This window comes from Bombina bombina, chromosome 5 (genome assembly GCF_027579735.1).
Source record: "Bombina bombina isolate aBomBom1 chromosome 5, aBomBom1.pri, whole genome shotgun sequence".
Lineage (NCBI taxonomy): Eukaryota > Metazoa > Chordata > Amphibia > Anura > Bombinatoridae > Bombina > Bombina bombina.
This window is the reverse complement of record NC_069503.1, coordinates 34,669,930-34,687,051: the sequence shown is the minus strand read 5'-3', so window position 1 is coordinate 34,687,051 and position 17,122 is coordinate 34,669,930. Positions and strand designations below refer to the sequence as shown.

At 40.8% G+C, this 17,122-nt stretch overlaps 1 pseudogene; it reads right to left on the bottom strand.

Annotated features, from left to right (window-relative positions):
• LOC128661261 (zinc finger protein 208-like) overlaps positions 1 to 17,122 on the bottom strand; it is a 1,066,060-nt pseudogene that overhangs the window by 776,307 nt on the left and 272,631 nt on the right.

Below are 17,122 nucleotides of genomic sequence, written 5' to 3'. Positions count from 1 at the left end.
AAAAGAGAATGCTGGGCTGGCATTTCCAGATATATTAAACTGTATAATTTTGCAACATTAGCCAGGACCACAATGGACTGGCTAACGAATCTCAGCAAATTCCCCTCCATTGAACTTGAAACAGAAATAATCTCATCAATTTCTCTCAAGGCGATTTTGCATTGCCCAATAGGGAATCTCACTAGTAGTAACAAATTTAAGAACTTTTAAGAACGTTATCATTGCATGGCAAAAGATTTGTTCTATTCTGGGAATAGATTTTAAATTCTCTTCCTTGCTCCCAATATGTGGGAACCCAGAATTTACACCAGGAATTCAACAAGCAGCCTTTAAATTATGGTCTCAAAAGGGATTGATATACCTACATCCATTGTTTTCTTCTACTGGACACCTACTACCTTTTAATAATCTCATTTGTATGTTCCAAATATCTAGGAATGATTTGTTTGCATATTTTCAGATACGTCATTTTATTAATTCTTAAAGTTGGAAAATTGAGCTATTATGTCGATGGTCTGAGATCAAACTATCAGGAAATTTTCGTTAGGTAAATGTTCTATATCGCTGCTATATGATATTGTGCTCTCTAAACAGGGTCAGTTATATTTAAATAAAATTCAAGCTTTCTAGGCATTGCATTTTCCAGCAGTAGACTCTATAAATATTAGACATAGTTTTATGTTAATACAAAAGCTTACAATTCCTATTGATTGGAAAGAATTGAATGTCAAACTGATTCATAACGTCTATTTTTCTCCCTTTAAATTGGCAAAATTCTTCCCAAATAATGATTTTTACTGCTCTAAATGTCATCTAGATAAAGCAGATATTTTTCATATATTTTGGAAATGTCCAAAAATATTACAATTATGGTTCAAACTAAATTTTTGGTATAACAAACTCTTTTCCGAACATTTCAAAATCAATGGTAGATATATTTTTTTCTTGTCGGATTCAGCAATTAATAGACAAAATTATTATCATAGCTTTTGTACACTTATAATGATAATGCAACACATGATATTGAAGAAGTGGAAGGATACATCTCCACCTAGGTTTTCTAGTTTTATAACTACCTTGTTACAACATATTACGTTATAGATTCAGAATATTAATTTATTAAATGACAATAAGACCCAGGAATTATTGGATAAATAGTTTCCATTGATTAAAGCACAAACACTGGTTATTCCAAAACAGTTATTATCTCCATTATTTAACACCAAACCATTTATATTAGCAGCCAAAATGGGATTGTTTCCACTTTCCTGGATACCAGCTTCATTTGAAGCATAGTAAGTTGTAGATTGTGTAAAAGCACGTGATGCTATTGAGCAGTGATTTTTAACCTTTTTTTTGCCGTGGCACACTTTTTTACATTAAAAAATCCTGTGGCACACCACCATTCCAAAATTTAAAAAAATCACACATTTTAGCCTAATACAGCATATATATATATATATATACACACACAAACACATACTGTATGTATTGTGCTATGATGATATGCCTCCTACAAACTGTATGTGACATATTGACATTCATTCACAAACAATCATAATGATTGTCTGTGAATGAATGTCAATATGTCATAGTTGTAAAAATTGCCTGTCACATACCTCCCAATATTTCAAAATTTGAAAGAGGGACACCCCTGCACTGGGAGTAAAAAACAAGCAAAATTTAAAAAATATGTCACACTGTGTTCAGTCTGCCGCGGCACACCTGAGGATCTCTCACGGCACACTGGTTGAAAAACACTGCTATAGAGGGATGGAGTGACTTATTTATTTATTTTTTTTCTTTCGTTTATTTTGTGTTTATTCTATGTTGGGGTTTTTTCTCTCGGGGGGGGGGATAAAAGATATTAAAATATACGGTTCATAGGCAGGATAGTCTTGTTCATAAGTATCAATAGATATATGGATGTAATGAACAGGAATTACTTTGTATTGGTCTGTGAAACTCGGAAATTGGAGTAAACTCAGTGAACTTTATTATGGTCAAATCTTTGAAAGACATGTGGTTCTTACCTACTTTTAGTGGTGTATGCTTTTATTTATTGTTCTTTGCATAAACATGTCAAAGTTTGTTACCTGTTTTATACGCATAAAATGTATATAATTCTTTTCTTTATGTTCTGTGAACGGGCTTAATAAAAGAATTTAAAAAAAAAAAAAAAAACACACACACACACACACATTACAAAAAATAAACAAATTTATCTAAAATAAAAAAATATATACCTAATCCCTATGAAAATAAAAAAGAACCCCAAAATAAAACCCTAATCTAATACTAAACTACCAATAGCCCTTGAAAGGGCCTTTTGTAGGGTATTGCGCTAAATTTAACAGCTCTTTTGCAATAAAAAAATACCCTCCTCTAAAAGTAAAAACCCCCACACACCAAACCCCCAAAATAAAAATAACCTAACCTAACTCTAAAAAAACCTACACTACCCATTGCCCCTAAAGGGGCATTTGTATGGGCATCTTTTACTGCTCTTAAAGGGCATTCAGCTCTTTTAAGATGGCCCAAAACCCCTAATCTAAAAATTACCCCCCCAAAAAAAAAAAAAAAAGCCTAACTCTAACCCCAAGATAGGCACCCATGGTTCCTTAAGTCCGGCGGAGAAGATCCTGTTCCAAGTGGCGGTAAAGTCTTCTTCAAAGCGGCCGCCATCTTCTTCCAAGTCTGGGACCTCTTCCTTCTTCATCCTGGACCTCGGAACTGAAGGCCGGTGACTGCGTAGCCATGGAGTGTGGAGGATCCTCTTTGTACGATCGCCGCCACACACTGAATAGGAAATTCAAGGTACGCAATTAAATATAGCGTCCCTTGAATTCCTAATGGATGATTTGATTCTTCAAATTCAAAATCATTCAAAAGGATGAGAGCTACTGAAATTCTATTGGCTGTTCAAAACAACATTACATATAATTAAATAGTAAAAAGCAGCATTACATGATATATTCACACAATGGTATAAATATACCTAACACTTGTGCTCTTGATACAAAGGGATTTATCAGACATATAATGTTCCCTTTATATATACAGTATGTGCTAGTATCAGTTCTTGTGGCTTCTAACTAACATGAAAACATTTAACAGATAGTGATGTCGCGAACCTAAAATTTTGGGTTCGCGAACGGCGGACGCGAACTTCCGCAACTGTTCGCGAACGGGCGAACTGCCATTGACTTCAATAGGCAGGCGAATTTTAAAACCCACAGGGACTCTTTCTGGCCACAATAGTGATGGAAAAGTTGTTTCAAGGGGACCAACACCTGGACTGTGGCATGCCGGAGGGGGATCCATGGCAAAACTCCCATGGAAAATTACATAGTTGATGCAGAGTCTGGTTTTAAGCCATAAAGGGCATAAATCACCTAACATTCCTAAATTGTTTGGAATACCGTGCTTTAAAACATCAGGTATGATGTTGTATCGATCAGGTAGTGTAAGGGTTACGCCCGCTTCACAGTGACAGACCAAACTCCCTGTTTAAAGGGACAGTCTACACCAGAATTTTTATTGTTTTAAAAGATAGATAATCCCTTTATTACCCATTTCCCAGTTTTGCATAACTAACACATTTATAATAATATACTTTTAACCTCTGTGATTATCTTGTATCTAAGCCTCTGCAAACTGCCCCTTTTTCAGTTCTTTTGACAGACTTGCAGTCTAGCCAATCAGTGCCTGCTCCCAGATAACTTCTCGTGCACGAGCACAGTGTTATCTATATGAAATACATGAACTAACACCCTCTAGTGGTGAAAAACTGTTAAAATGCAATCTGAAAGAGGTGGGCTTCACGGTCTAACAAATTAGCATATGAACCTCCTAGGTTAAGCTTTCAACTAAGAATACCAAGAGAACAAAGCAAAATTGGTGATAAAAGTAAATTGGAAAATTGTTTAAAATTACATGCTCTATCTGAATCATGAAAGTTTATTTTGGCCTAGACTGTCCCTTTAACGCACCGCAAACAACCGCAAACTCCCCATTTGCACAAGGTTGGATACCAAGCTAGCCATGTCCCGTTCCTTGTCCTCACTGATGTCATTGAAGGTCTCTTCCTCCACCCAGCCACGTACAACACCAAGGGTCCCCGAAAGGTGACAAGTCCCCTGGGACGCCTGCTGTGTTTGGTCTTCCACCTCCTCAAAGCCCCCTTCCTCCTCTGACTCCTCTTCTTCAGACTCCTCTCTCTGCGTTGCCTCTCTCTGCATTATTATAAGGTGTGTTAAGTAGTACTATTCCTATCAGTTTAATCCCTGTTACGTCCCCTATCAGGGGACGTGTATATGGCATGGATTTTAGGAACCGGCAGATGGAAAAAGATGCTTGGTCGGTCCTCCTACTTCAAATTTGGGGCACTGTGCATGCAATCTACTGTGCCACCAGATATGAGTGGTGTGTTAAGTAGTACTATTCTGATCAGTTTAATCCCTGTTACGTCCCCTATCAGGGGACGTGTATATGGCATGGATTTTAGGAACCGGGAGATGGAAAAAGATGCTTGGTCGGTCCTCGTACTTCAAATTTGGGGCACTGTGCGTGCAATCTACTGTGCCACCAGATATAAGTGGTGTGTTAAGTAGTACTATTCCGATCAGTTTAATCCCTGTTACGTGCCTTTTTTTTGGTTTGGTTTTTGAAGCCACAGTGCAGCACCAGAGTCCAGAAAAATTTGGCATGTACACATGCCTGAAAAATTAGGTATTGTTGCAGCCGCTGCTGTAGCAGCGGCCAGAAAAATTGATGTTTGTTTCCCAGGCAGAAAGTGCCCTAAAACATTGCGGCTTGAACCCTAGTTGGTGGCGGATAAGTCACGCAAGTCATCCGACATTCGAAGATAAAATACAGCAGCGTGTGGACCATTTTTAGCCCAAGGCAGCTCATCTCATCAGGCCTTTTTTACTCGAATGTATCACCCAATGTCAGTCCCTTCGGGATCCATCCCTCATTCATCTTAATAAAGGTGAGGTAATCTAGACTTTTTTGACCTAGGCGACTTCTCTTCTCAGTGACAATACCTCCTGCTGCACTGAAGGTCCTTTCTGACAGGACACTTGAAGCGGGGCAGGCCAGAAGTTCTATCGCAAATTGGGATAGCTCAGGCCACAGGTCAAGCCTGCACACCCAGTAGTCTAGGGGTTCATAGCTCCTCAGAGTGTCGAGATCTGCAGTTAACGCGAGGTATTCTGCTACCTGTCGGTCGAGTCGTTCTCTGAGGGTGGACCTCAAAGGGCTGTGGCGATGCATAGGACTTAAAAAGCTCTGCATGTCCTCCATCAACAACAAGTCTGTAAAGCATCCTGTCCTTGCCGGCGTGGTCGTGGGAGTCGGTGGATTACTTTCACCTCTTCCCCTGTTAGATTCACGTTGTGCTGTGACATCACCCTTATACGCTGTGTAAAGCATACTTTTTAATTTATTTTGGAACTGCTGCATCCTCTCCGACTTGCGGTAATTCGGTAACATTTCAGGCACTTTATGCTTATACCGGGGGTCTAGTAGTGTGGACACCCAGTACAGGTAATTCTCCTTCAGCTTTTTTATACGAGGGTCCCTCAACAGGCACGACAGCATGAAAGACCCCATTTGCACAAGGTTGGATGCCGAACTACTCATGTCCTGTTCCTCGTCCTCAGTGATCTCACTGAAGGTATCTTCTTCCCCCAGCCACGTACAACACCACGGGTACCAGATAGGTGACAACAAGCACCCTGGGATGCCTGTTGTGCTTGGTCTTCCTCCTCCTCCTCAAAGCCACATTCCTCCTCTGACTCCTCTTCCTCACAATCCTCTTCCAGCGTTGCCGCTGGTCCAGCAAGCGATGCTGATAAGGCCGTTTCTGGTGGTGATAGTGACCACAACTCTTCCTCTTCATGCTCATCTACGGCTAGATCCAGCACTCTTCGCAGGGCAAGCTCCAGGAAGAAAACAAATGGTATGATGTCGCTGATGGTGCCTTCGGTGCGACTGACTAGGTTTGTCACCTCCTCAAAAGGAAGCATGAGCCTACAGGCATTGCGCACAAGCGTCCAGTAACGTGGCAAAAAAAATCCCAGCTCCGCAGAGGCTGTCCTAACATCGCGGTCATACAAATACTCGTTAATGGCTTTTTCTTGTTGGATCAGGTGGTCGAACATTAGGAGTGTTGAATTCCAACGTGTCGGGCTGTCGCAAATCAAGCGCCTCACTGGCATGTTGTTTCGCCGCTGGATATCTGAAAAGTGCGCCATGGCCATGTAGGAACGCCTGAAATGGCCACACACCTTCCTGGCCTGCTTCAGGACATCCTGTAAGCCTGGGTACTTATGCACAAAGCGTTGTACGATCAGATTACACACATGTGTCAACTTGCCCAATTTCAATGCCGCCACCAAATTACTTCCGTTGTCAGAAACCACTTTGCCGATCTCCAGTTGGTGCGGAGTCAGCCACTGATCCACCTGTGCGTTCAGGGCGGACAGGAGTGCTGGTCCGGTGTGACTCTCTGCTTTCAGGCAAGTCAACCCCAAGATGGCGTGACACTGCCGTATCCTGGATGTGGAATAGTACCTGGGGAGCTGGGGGGGTGCCGTTGATGTGGAGCAAGACGCAGCAGCAGAAGAGGACTCAGCCGAGGAGGTTATGGAAGAGGATGGAGTAGAGGAGGTGGCAGCAGGCCTGCAAGTCGTGGCGGTGTCACCAACTCCTCTGCAGAGCCATGCATTCCATGCTTGGCAGCCGTCAGCAGTTTTACCCAATGCGCAGTGTAGGTGATATACCTGCCCTGACCATGCTTTGCAGACCAGGTATCAGTGGTCAGATGGACCCTTGCCCCAACACTGTGTGCCAGACATGCCATTACTTCCTTTCGCTCAATCGAGTACAGGTTGGGGATTGCATTTTGTGCAAAGAAATTTCGTCCGGGTACCTTCCACTGCGGTGTCCCAATAGCTACAATTTTTTGGAATGCCTCAGACTCCACCAGCTTGTATGGTAAAAGCTGGCGGGCTAAGAGTTCAGACAAGCCAGCTGTCAGACGCCGGGCAAGGGGGTGACTTTGTGACATTGGCTTCTTACGCTCAAACATGTCCTTGACAGACACCTGACTGTGGGCTGATGAGCAGGAACTGCTCAAGGCGAGACACGGAGTGGCGGATGGTTGAGAGGGGGCAAGGAGGACAGCAGTGGTTGACGTGGCTGAAGATGCTGAACCAGGAGGAGGATGGCGGCTTTGAGTTTGTGTGCTGCTTGTACTCATGTGTTGATCCCATAGGCGTTTGTGATGTGCGATCATGTGCCTTCGCAAAGCAGTTGTACCTAGGTGGGTGTTGCACTTCCCACGACTCAGTTTCTTTTGGCACTGGTTGCAAATGGCATCGCTGTTGTCAAAGGCAGACACACAAAAAATGCCACACTGCTGAGCTCTGCGATGACGGCATTCTGGTGGTGGCAACAGCATGCGTTGATTGGCATGCTGTCTGGCTGACCCCGGGTGCCGATGCATGCTGTCTGACTGTGCCACTAGCTCCTTGCGATGACCTACCCCTGCTTCCAACTCGTCTCCTCTTCCTCCTCTCTGTCTCCCCATCTGAACTTTCCCCCTGTTGTTCTTCTCTTCTAGCGGGCACCCACGTGACATCCACGGACGCATCGTCATCATCAACCGCTTCACTTGTATCTGACAACTCAACAAAGGAAGCAGCAGCGGGTACAACATCATCATCAGCACACCGTACGTCCATGTCTGTAATGCTGCCTGACTGAGACATATCACGGTTATCTACATCCTCTGTCAATGATGGTTGCGAATCACTCATTTCTTCCAACTGATGTGTAAATAACTCCTCTGACAGATCAAGTGAAGCGGCTGTGGTGCTAGTGTTGGTGGTGGCGGCGACAGGCGGGCGAGTGGTAACTTGAGAGGTGCCCGAAGCTAAGCTGGAGGAGGATGGTGCGTCAAGGTTCCGAGCGGAAGCTGTAGAAGATTGGGTGTCCTGTGTTAGCCAGTCAACTATGTCCTCAGAACTTTTCGAGTTCATGGTACGTGGCCTCTGGGCATTATTCTAGGGCCAAAGGGAATCACAGCAGCATGACCACGATGGCACCTGCGGGGTGGACTGCCTCTGCCTGTCATTTTTTTTAAATGTACACACACTACTATTAAACAAGATATTAGTGGTGGCACTGGGCAAGTGGGCACAGTATACGCTGTGAGCCTGACACACACGCTGGCAGGCAGGCAACTGCAATTAGATTACAAAAGCACGCTGATGTTTTAAAAAAAACAAACTTTTTTGACTGTGAATTTACATTACTGTTACACCAGATACGAGTGGTGGCACTGAGCAAGTGGGCACAGTATACGCTGTGAGCCTGACACACACCCTGACAGGCAGGCAACTGCAATTAGATTACACTAGCAGACTGATGTTTCACAGTCAAAAAAGTTTTTTTTTTTTAAATTTACACTACTGTTACACCAGATATGAGTGGTGGCACTGGGAAAATGGGCACAGTATACGCTGTGAGCCTGACACACACTCTGGCAGGCAGGCAACTGCAATTAGATTACACAAGCACACTGATGTTTCACAGTCAAAAAAGTTTTTTTTTTTTTAATTTACACTACTGTTACACCAGATATGAGTGGTGGCACTGAGCAAGTGGGCACAGTATACGCTGTGAGCCTGGCACACACGCTGGCAGGCAGGCAACTGCAATTAGATTACACAAGCAGACTGATGTTTCACAGTCAAAAAAGTTTTTTTTTTTTTTTAATTTACACTACTGTTGCACCAGATATGAGTGGTGGCACTGAGCAAGTGGGCACAGTATACGCTGGGAGCCTGACACACATGCTGGCAGGCAGGCAACTGCAATTAGATTACACAGGGAAAAAAAGCAGCCCTAAAAAGGGTTTTTTGGGGTGCTGTCCTTACAGCAGAGATCAGATGAGTCCTTCAGGACTGTAGTGGACACTGAATACACTAGCCTAGCTATAGATTTCCCTATTAAATCAGCAGCAGCTACACTGTCCCTCCTCTCACTAAGAATGCAGCTTCCAAATGAATCTAAAATGGATGCTGTCCAGGAGGTAGGAGGGTCTGGGAGGGAGGGTCTGCTGCTGATTGGCTGGAATGTGCCTGGTGACTGTGAGGTACAGGGTCAAAGTATTACTCAATGATGACGAATAGGGGGCGGATCGAACATTGCATATGTTCGCCCACCGCAGCGAACGCGAACATGCTATGTTCGCTGGGAACTATTCACCGGCGAACAATTTGCGACATCTCTACTAACAGACATAATATCAAGTTACAGAACATGACACACATATTACATACCCAGTATACATGTAGGTTATAGTAGCCATTTAAATGAAACTGATTATGATCACGTATGTACTGGTTACGGATATTGTGTCTCATTAAATAAAATCAATTTCCCTCATTAATTCCTCTGGTATATAACATGTATAATGCTAAGCATCTATTGCTATAAGAAAAGGTTTATCCACATGATGTGCACATTAAATATATCTCCCAGATGTCAATCATTTGAGACTACTGTTCTTGGTTATATAATTTTCTAACACTCTATTCCTATAAAGACATAAATGTAATTATTTCCTCACCTATTTAAATCAAACGTACAACTACTAACACTGGCATATTAATAAACAACACTGGGGGTCCTTTGGTGGTGAATGGTTGTGTAAACTGGTCAGTATGAGGACAGATTTGAATATTCCTGTGTGGTGTTTGGATTTTATCACATTTATATGATAAAAATTGAGGTGCACCGGAGCACTTAAAATCTGGGGCTTTTTAAACTGGGATTTATATTGTATTATTTACAATACAATCCTTTTTGATGCTTCTATCTAGAGAGTTTGTCCTCTTTAGGATAATTGTAAAAAGGTTTGTATACTGTGTATATAAAGTTTGTGTGTAAATATTTGGTGTTTTGTGATACCGGATTTCAATAAAACCCTTTTTCTACTTTCTAAACATGTGAAAGGTTTCTTCCCTTGTGAGTCCTTTCATGAGTTTTAAGATTACTCGTATGTGTAAAACGTTTTCCACACTCTGTACATGTGAAAAGCTATTCTCCTGTGTGAATCCTTTCATGCCTTTTCAGTTCCCTCTTTTGTGTAAAACATTTCCCACACTCTGTACATGCGAAAGGCTTTTCTCCAGTGTGAATCATTTCATGACTTTTCAGAGCACTCTTTTGTGTAAAACTTTTTCCACACTCTGTACATGTGAAAGGCTTTTCTCCTGTGTGAATCCTTTCATGCCTTTTCAGTTCACTCTTTTCTGTAAAACCTTTTCCACACTCTGTACATGTGAAAGGCTTTTCTCCAGTGTGAATCTTTTTATGAGTTTTCAGATTATTCATTCGTATAAAACTTTTTCCACACTCTGTACATGTGAAAGGCTTTTCTCCTGTGTGAATTCTTTCATGATTTTTCAGATTATTTATATGTGCAAAACTTTTTCCACACTCTGTACATGTGAAAGGCTTTTCTCCTGTGTGAATCCTTTCATGATTTTTCAGATCACTCTTTAGTGTAAATCTTTTTCCACACTCTGTACATGTGAAAGGCTTTTCCCCTGTGTGACTCCTTTCATGATATTTCAGAGCACTCCTTTGTGTAAAACTTTTTCCACAATCTGTACATGTGAAAGGCTTTTCTCCTGTGTGACTCCTTTCATGATATTTCAGAGCACTCCTTTGTGTAAAACTTTTTCCACAATCTGTACATGTGAAAGGCTTTTCTCCTGTGTGAATCTTTTCATGAGATTTCAGATTACTCTTTTGTTTAAAACTTTTTCCACACTCTGTACATGTGAAAGGCTTTTCTCCTGTGTGACTCCTTTCATGCCTTTTCAGTTTACTATTTTCTGTAAAACCTTTTCCACACTCTGTACATGTGAAAGGCTTTTCTCCTGTGTGAATCCTTTCATGCCTTTTCAGCTCACTCTTTCGTGTAAAACATTTGCCGCACTCAGTACATGTGTGTGGTTTCTCAACTGTGTGATTTTTGTAGTGTTCTAGTAGATGAGACTTCCATCTAAAGCTTTTTTCACATTCTGTAGATTTGAAAGGTTTCTCATTTGTATGAATCATTTGGCTAGACTGTAGACTTGTACCTTCTTTAATATGTTTTGAAAACTCAATACATATGTGTGGTTTATCCTCTGTGATAATAATTTCACTAGATAAGTCATAAATTTTGTTCTCTTGTTTGATGACTAAATTACTCTCTGTACATAATGATTGCTGCCCAGTTCCTGACAACTCGCCATCTTCTTTAAATATCTGCTGTGATTTCCCCAATGTATGTGAATAGTCATTGGTGTCTAAGACTATTGGAGTTTGCGGTATCATTCTGATACTTCCTGTAGAGAAGGATAGATATGAACTATTGACGTGTTTGTCTACATAAAAAGAAATGGAATAAAGAAAAATAAGTATGTTTATTCTTTATAATATAATCCATCTCAATTTAAAAACATTTTTTTATACTCAAAAATGTCTTCTGTTTTGTATTTTTAAATTTACCTGTAAATCACAAATTAAAAAAGCATAACATAGAATGTAAACATTACTTCATCATTGTAACCTAAATTACTGATTACTGATGAAAACAAGTTAAATGGCAGCATTAAACAAAGGTGCGTGTGGATAATGTTCTCAGCCAGGGAACAAGTACATCTGTATTCTGGGCAAGAGGTGGCATCCACCATCCTCATTTAACATTGCACAAGAAACTGCACATACAGCCCTGCCCGGCTCATGCTTAACCACTTGGGTGAGAACATGATGCCTTACTCATAACAGACTAATAATCAGTGTGAGATGTTTTGAGAGGGTAAGAAGCAGTGATCTTATGATACTTCTTAGCTTTCGGCTGTGGTTGTTCTATTTATATAAACATCCAAAAACATTATTAGTTTAATAATACTCACTGTAAAATAAGCACACTAATCAGTGGTGGTTCTGGGGTGGGGAACACTGGGGGAGTTATGGGTGTTCTACACATGGGAAAATGGTAGGCATAATTGTAGTTATGGGTGTTCCATGAGCGAGGTCAGGGCAGGGGAGAGTAGAGTTGCAGGTGTTCTGAGTAATAAACCAGGTCAGGGAGTGGTGTTAGGCAGTTGTTAGACATGGTCTGTCTAAAAGGACAGAGGGGGGTATTATTTTTTACCCTCCTCCTCAGGCCAAGGGGGGTTGCTCCTTTTTTATAATATCACTGACACAAATGTTCTTAAAGATGCAGATATAAATATAATAGTTTATATTTGTTTAATGAGTGATCTGTTCTATTTCCCCAGTAATTAAATTCAGCATAATATCTATTTAACTCACCTAACACATATGAGTTCATGCTGATAACCGGCTCCAATGTCTGTGCTCAGGAAGAAGGTTCCCTTATTCACTCCAGTTACATCAATACCTGATATCTCTCAGTGCTCTGGCCGTGTCTGTAAAAAGTATATTCAATTATTTAAAGGGATAATAGTAAATAATGGTTCTTATTAACTGTACATATGTTATAATAAAAGGCACACATAACAATTCATGTGATACAGATCAGCTGTTTAGGTTATTACATATGTGCTATTGATTCAGCACAAGCATTTAGTACAGTTAGCTCTGTGGGTTTTATAATTACCCTTATATATGAATCTTCCCAGATCTACACAACATAATGGTAGAAAAACATAATTTATGCTTACCTGATAAATTTATTTCTCTTGTAGTGTATCCAGTCCACGGATCATCCATTACTTGTGGGATATTCTCCTTCCCAACAGGAAGTTGCAAGAGGATCACCCACAGCAGAGCTGCTATATAGCTCCTCCCCTCACTGCCATATCCAGTCATTCGACCGAAACAAGACGAGAAAGGAGAAACCATAGGGTGCAGTGGTGACTGTAGTTTAATTAAAATTTAGACCTGCCTTAAAAGGACAGGGCGGGCCGTGGACTGGATACACTACAAGAGAAATAAATTTATCAGGTAAGCATAAATTATGTTTTCTCTTGTTAAGTGTATCCAGTCCACGGATCATCCATTACTTGTGGGATACCAATACCAAAGCTAAAGTACACGGATGATGGGAGGGACAAGGCAGGAACTTAAACGGAAGGAACCACTGCCTGTAGAACTTTTCTCCCAAAAACAGCCTCCGAAGAAGCAAAAGTGTCAAATTTGTAAAATTTTGAAAAGGTGTGAAGCGAAGACCAAGTCGCAGCCTTGCAAATCTGTTCAACAGAGGCCTCATTTTTAAAGGCCCAGGTGGAAGCCACAGCTCTAGTAGAATGAGCTGTAATCCTTTCAGGGGGCTGCTGTCCAGCAGTCTCATAGGCTAAGCGTATTATGCTCCGAAGCCAAAAGGAGAGAGAGGTTGCCGAAGCTTTTTGACCTCTCCTCTGTCCAGAGTAAACGACAAACAGGGCAGATGTTTGACGAAAATCTTTAGTAGCCTGTAAGTAAAACTTCAAGGCACGGACTACGTCCAGATTATGCAAAAGACGTTCCTTCTTTGAAGAAGGATTAGGACACAATGATGGAACAACAATCTCTTGATTGATATTCCTGTTAGTGACCACCTTAGGTAAAAACCCAGGTTTGGTACGCAGAACTACCTTGTCTGAATGAAAAATCAGATAAGGAGAATCACAATGTAAGGCAGATAACTCAGAGACTCTTCGAGCCGAGGAAATAGCCATCAAAAACAGAACTTTCCAAGATAAAAGTTTAATATCAATGGAATGAAGGGGTTCAAACGGAACTCCCTGAAGAACTTTAAGAACCAAGTTTAAGCTCCACGGGGGAGCAACAGTTTTAAACACAGGCTTAATCCTAACCAAAGCCTGACAAAATGCCTGGACGTCTGGAACTTCTGCCAGACGCTTGTGCAAAAGAATAGACAGAGCAGAGATCTGTCCTTTTAAATAACTAGCTGATAAGCCTTTGTCCAAACCCTCTTGGAGAAAGGACATTATCCTAGGAATCCTAACCTTACTCCATGAGTAACTCTTGGATTCACACCAATAAAGATATTTACGCCATATCTTATGGTAGATTTTCCTGGTGACAGGCTTCCGAGCCTGTATTAAGGTATCAATGACTGACTCGGAGAAGCCACGCCTTGATAGAATCAAGCGTTCAATCTCCATGCAGTCAGTCTCAGAGAAAGTAGATTTGGACGATTGAAAGGACCTTGTATTAGAAGGTCCTGCCTCAGAGGCAGAGTTCATGGTGGAAGAGATGACATGTCCACTAGGTCTGCATACCAGGTCCTGCGTGGCCACGCAGGCACTATCAGAATCACCGATGCTCTCTCCTGTTTGATTTTGGCAATCAGTCGAGGAAACAGAGGAAACGGTGGAAACACATACGGCTAGATTTAGAGTTTTGTCGGTAACGACCCGAAAAGCTAACGCCGGCTTTTTTCTGGCCGCACCATAAAAATAACTCTGGTATTGAGAGTCCACATAAAGGCTGCGTTAGGCTCCAAAAAAGGAGCGTAGAGCATATTTAACGCAGCTTCAACTCTCGATACCAGAGTTGCTTACAGACGCGGCCAGCCTCAAAAACGTGCTCGTGCAAGATTCCCCCATAGAAAACAATGGGGCTGTTTGAGCTGAAAAAAAACCTAACACCTGCAAAAAAGCCGCGTTCAGCTCCTAACGCAGCCCCATTGTTTGCTATGCGGAAACACTTCCTACGTCTGCACCTAACACCCTAACATGTACCCCGAGTCTAAACACCCCTAGCCTTACACTTATTAACCCCTAATCTGCCGCCCCCGCTATCGCTGACACCTGCATATTATTATTAACCCCTAATCTGCCGCTCCGTAAACCGCCCGCTACTTACATTATCCCTATGTACCCCTAATCTGCTGCCCTAACATCGCCAACCCCTATATTATATTTATTAACCCCTAATCTGCCCCCCACAACGTCGCCTCCACCTGCCTACACTTATTAACCCCTAATCTGCCGAGCGGACCTGAGCGCTACTATAATAAAGTTATTAACCCCTAATCCGCCTCACTAACCCTATAATAAATAGTATTAACCCCTAATCTGCCCTCCCTAACATCGCCGACACCTAACTTCAATTATTAACCCCTAATCTGCCGACTGGAGCTCACCGCTATTCTAATAAATGTATTAACCCCTAAAGCTAAGTCTAAACCTAACACTAACACCCCCCTAAGTTAAATATAATTTACATCTAACGAAATTAATTATCTCTTATTAAATAAATTATTCCTATTTAAAGCTAAATACTTACCTGTAAAATAAATCCGAATATAGCTACAATATAAATTATATTAAAGCTATTTTAGGATTAATATTTATTTTACAGGTAACTTTGTAATTATTTTAACCAGGTACAATAGCTATTAAATAGTTAAGAACTATTTAATAGTTACCTAGTTAAAATAATAACAAAATTACCTGTAAAATAAATCCTAACCTAAGTTACAATTAAACCTAACACTACACTATCAATAAATTAATTAAATAAAATACCTACAATTAAACCTAACACTACACTATCAATAAATTAATTAAATACAATACCTACAAATAACTACAATGAAATAAACTAACTAAAGTACAAAAAATAAAAAAGAACTAAGTTACAAAAAATAAAAAAATATTTACAAACATCAGAAAAATCTTACAACAATTTTAAACTAATTACACCTACTCTAAGCCCCCTAATAAAATAACAAAGCCCCCCAAAATAAAAAAATGCCCTACCCTATTCTAAATTACTAAAGTTCAAAGCTCTTTTACCTTACCAGCCCTGAACAGGGCCCTTTGCGGGGCATGCCCCAAGAAGTTCAGCTCTTTTGCCTGTAAAAAAAACATACAAACCCCCCCCAACATTACAACCCACCACCCACATACCCCTAATCTAACCCAAACCCCCCTTAAATAAACCTAACACTAAGCCCCTGAAGATCATCCTACCTTGTCTTCACCTCACCGGGTATCACACCGATCCGTCCTGGCTCCGATATCTTCATCCAACCCAAGTGGGGGCTAGACATCCACTGAAGAAGTCCAGAAGAGGGTCCAAAGTCTTCATCCTATCCGGGAAGAAGAGTAGATCCGGACCGGCAACCATCATCTTCCAAGCGGCATCTTCTATCTTCATCCGATGAGGACCGGCTCCATCCTGAAGACCTCCACCGCGGACCCATCTTCATCCGGCGACGTCCAACTGAAGAATGACGGTTCCTTTAAGGGACGTCATCCAAGATGGCGTCCCTCGAATTCCGATTGGCTGATAGGATTCTATCAGCCAATCGGAATTAAGGTAGGAATATTCTGATTGGCTGATGGAATCAGCCAATCAGAATCAAGTTCAATCCGATTGGCTGATCCAATCAGCCAATCAGATTGAGCTCGCATTCTATTGGGGGGGGTATTGTAATGTTGGGGGGGGTATTGTATGTTTTTTTTTACAGGCAAAAGAGCTGAACTTCTTGGGGCATGCCCCGCAAAGGGCCCTGTTCAGGGCTGGTAAGGTAAAAGAGCTTTGAACTTTAGTAATTTAGAATAGGGTAGGGCATTTTTTTTATTTTGGGGGGCTTTGTTATTTTATTAGGGGGCTTAGAGTAGGTGTAATTAGTTTAAAATTGTTGTAAGATTTTTCTGATGTTTGTAAATATTTTTTTATTTTTTGTAACTTAGTTAGTTTATTTCATTGTAGTTATTTGTAGGTATTGTATTTAATTTATTTATTGATAGTGTAGTGTTAGGTTTAATTGTAGGTAATTGTAGGTATTTTATTTAATTAATTTATTGATAGTGTAGTGTTAGGTTTAATTGTAACTTAGGTTAGGATTTATTTTACAGGTAAATTTGTAATTATTTTAACTATTTTAGATATTAAATAGTTCTTAACTATTTAATAGCTATTGTACCTGGTTAAAATAAATACAAAGTTACCTGTAAAATAAATATTAATCCTAAAATAGCTATAATATAATTATAATTTATGTTGTAGTTATATTAGGATTTATTTTACAGGTAAGTATTTAGCTTTAAATAGGAATAATTTATTTAAT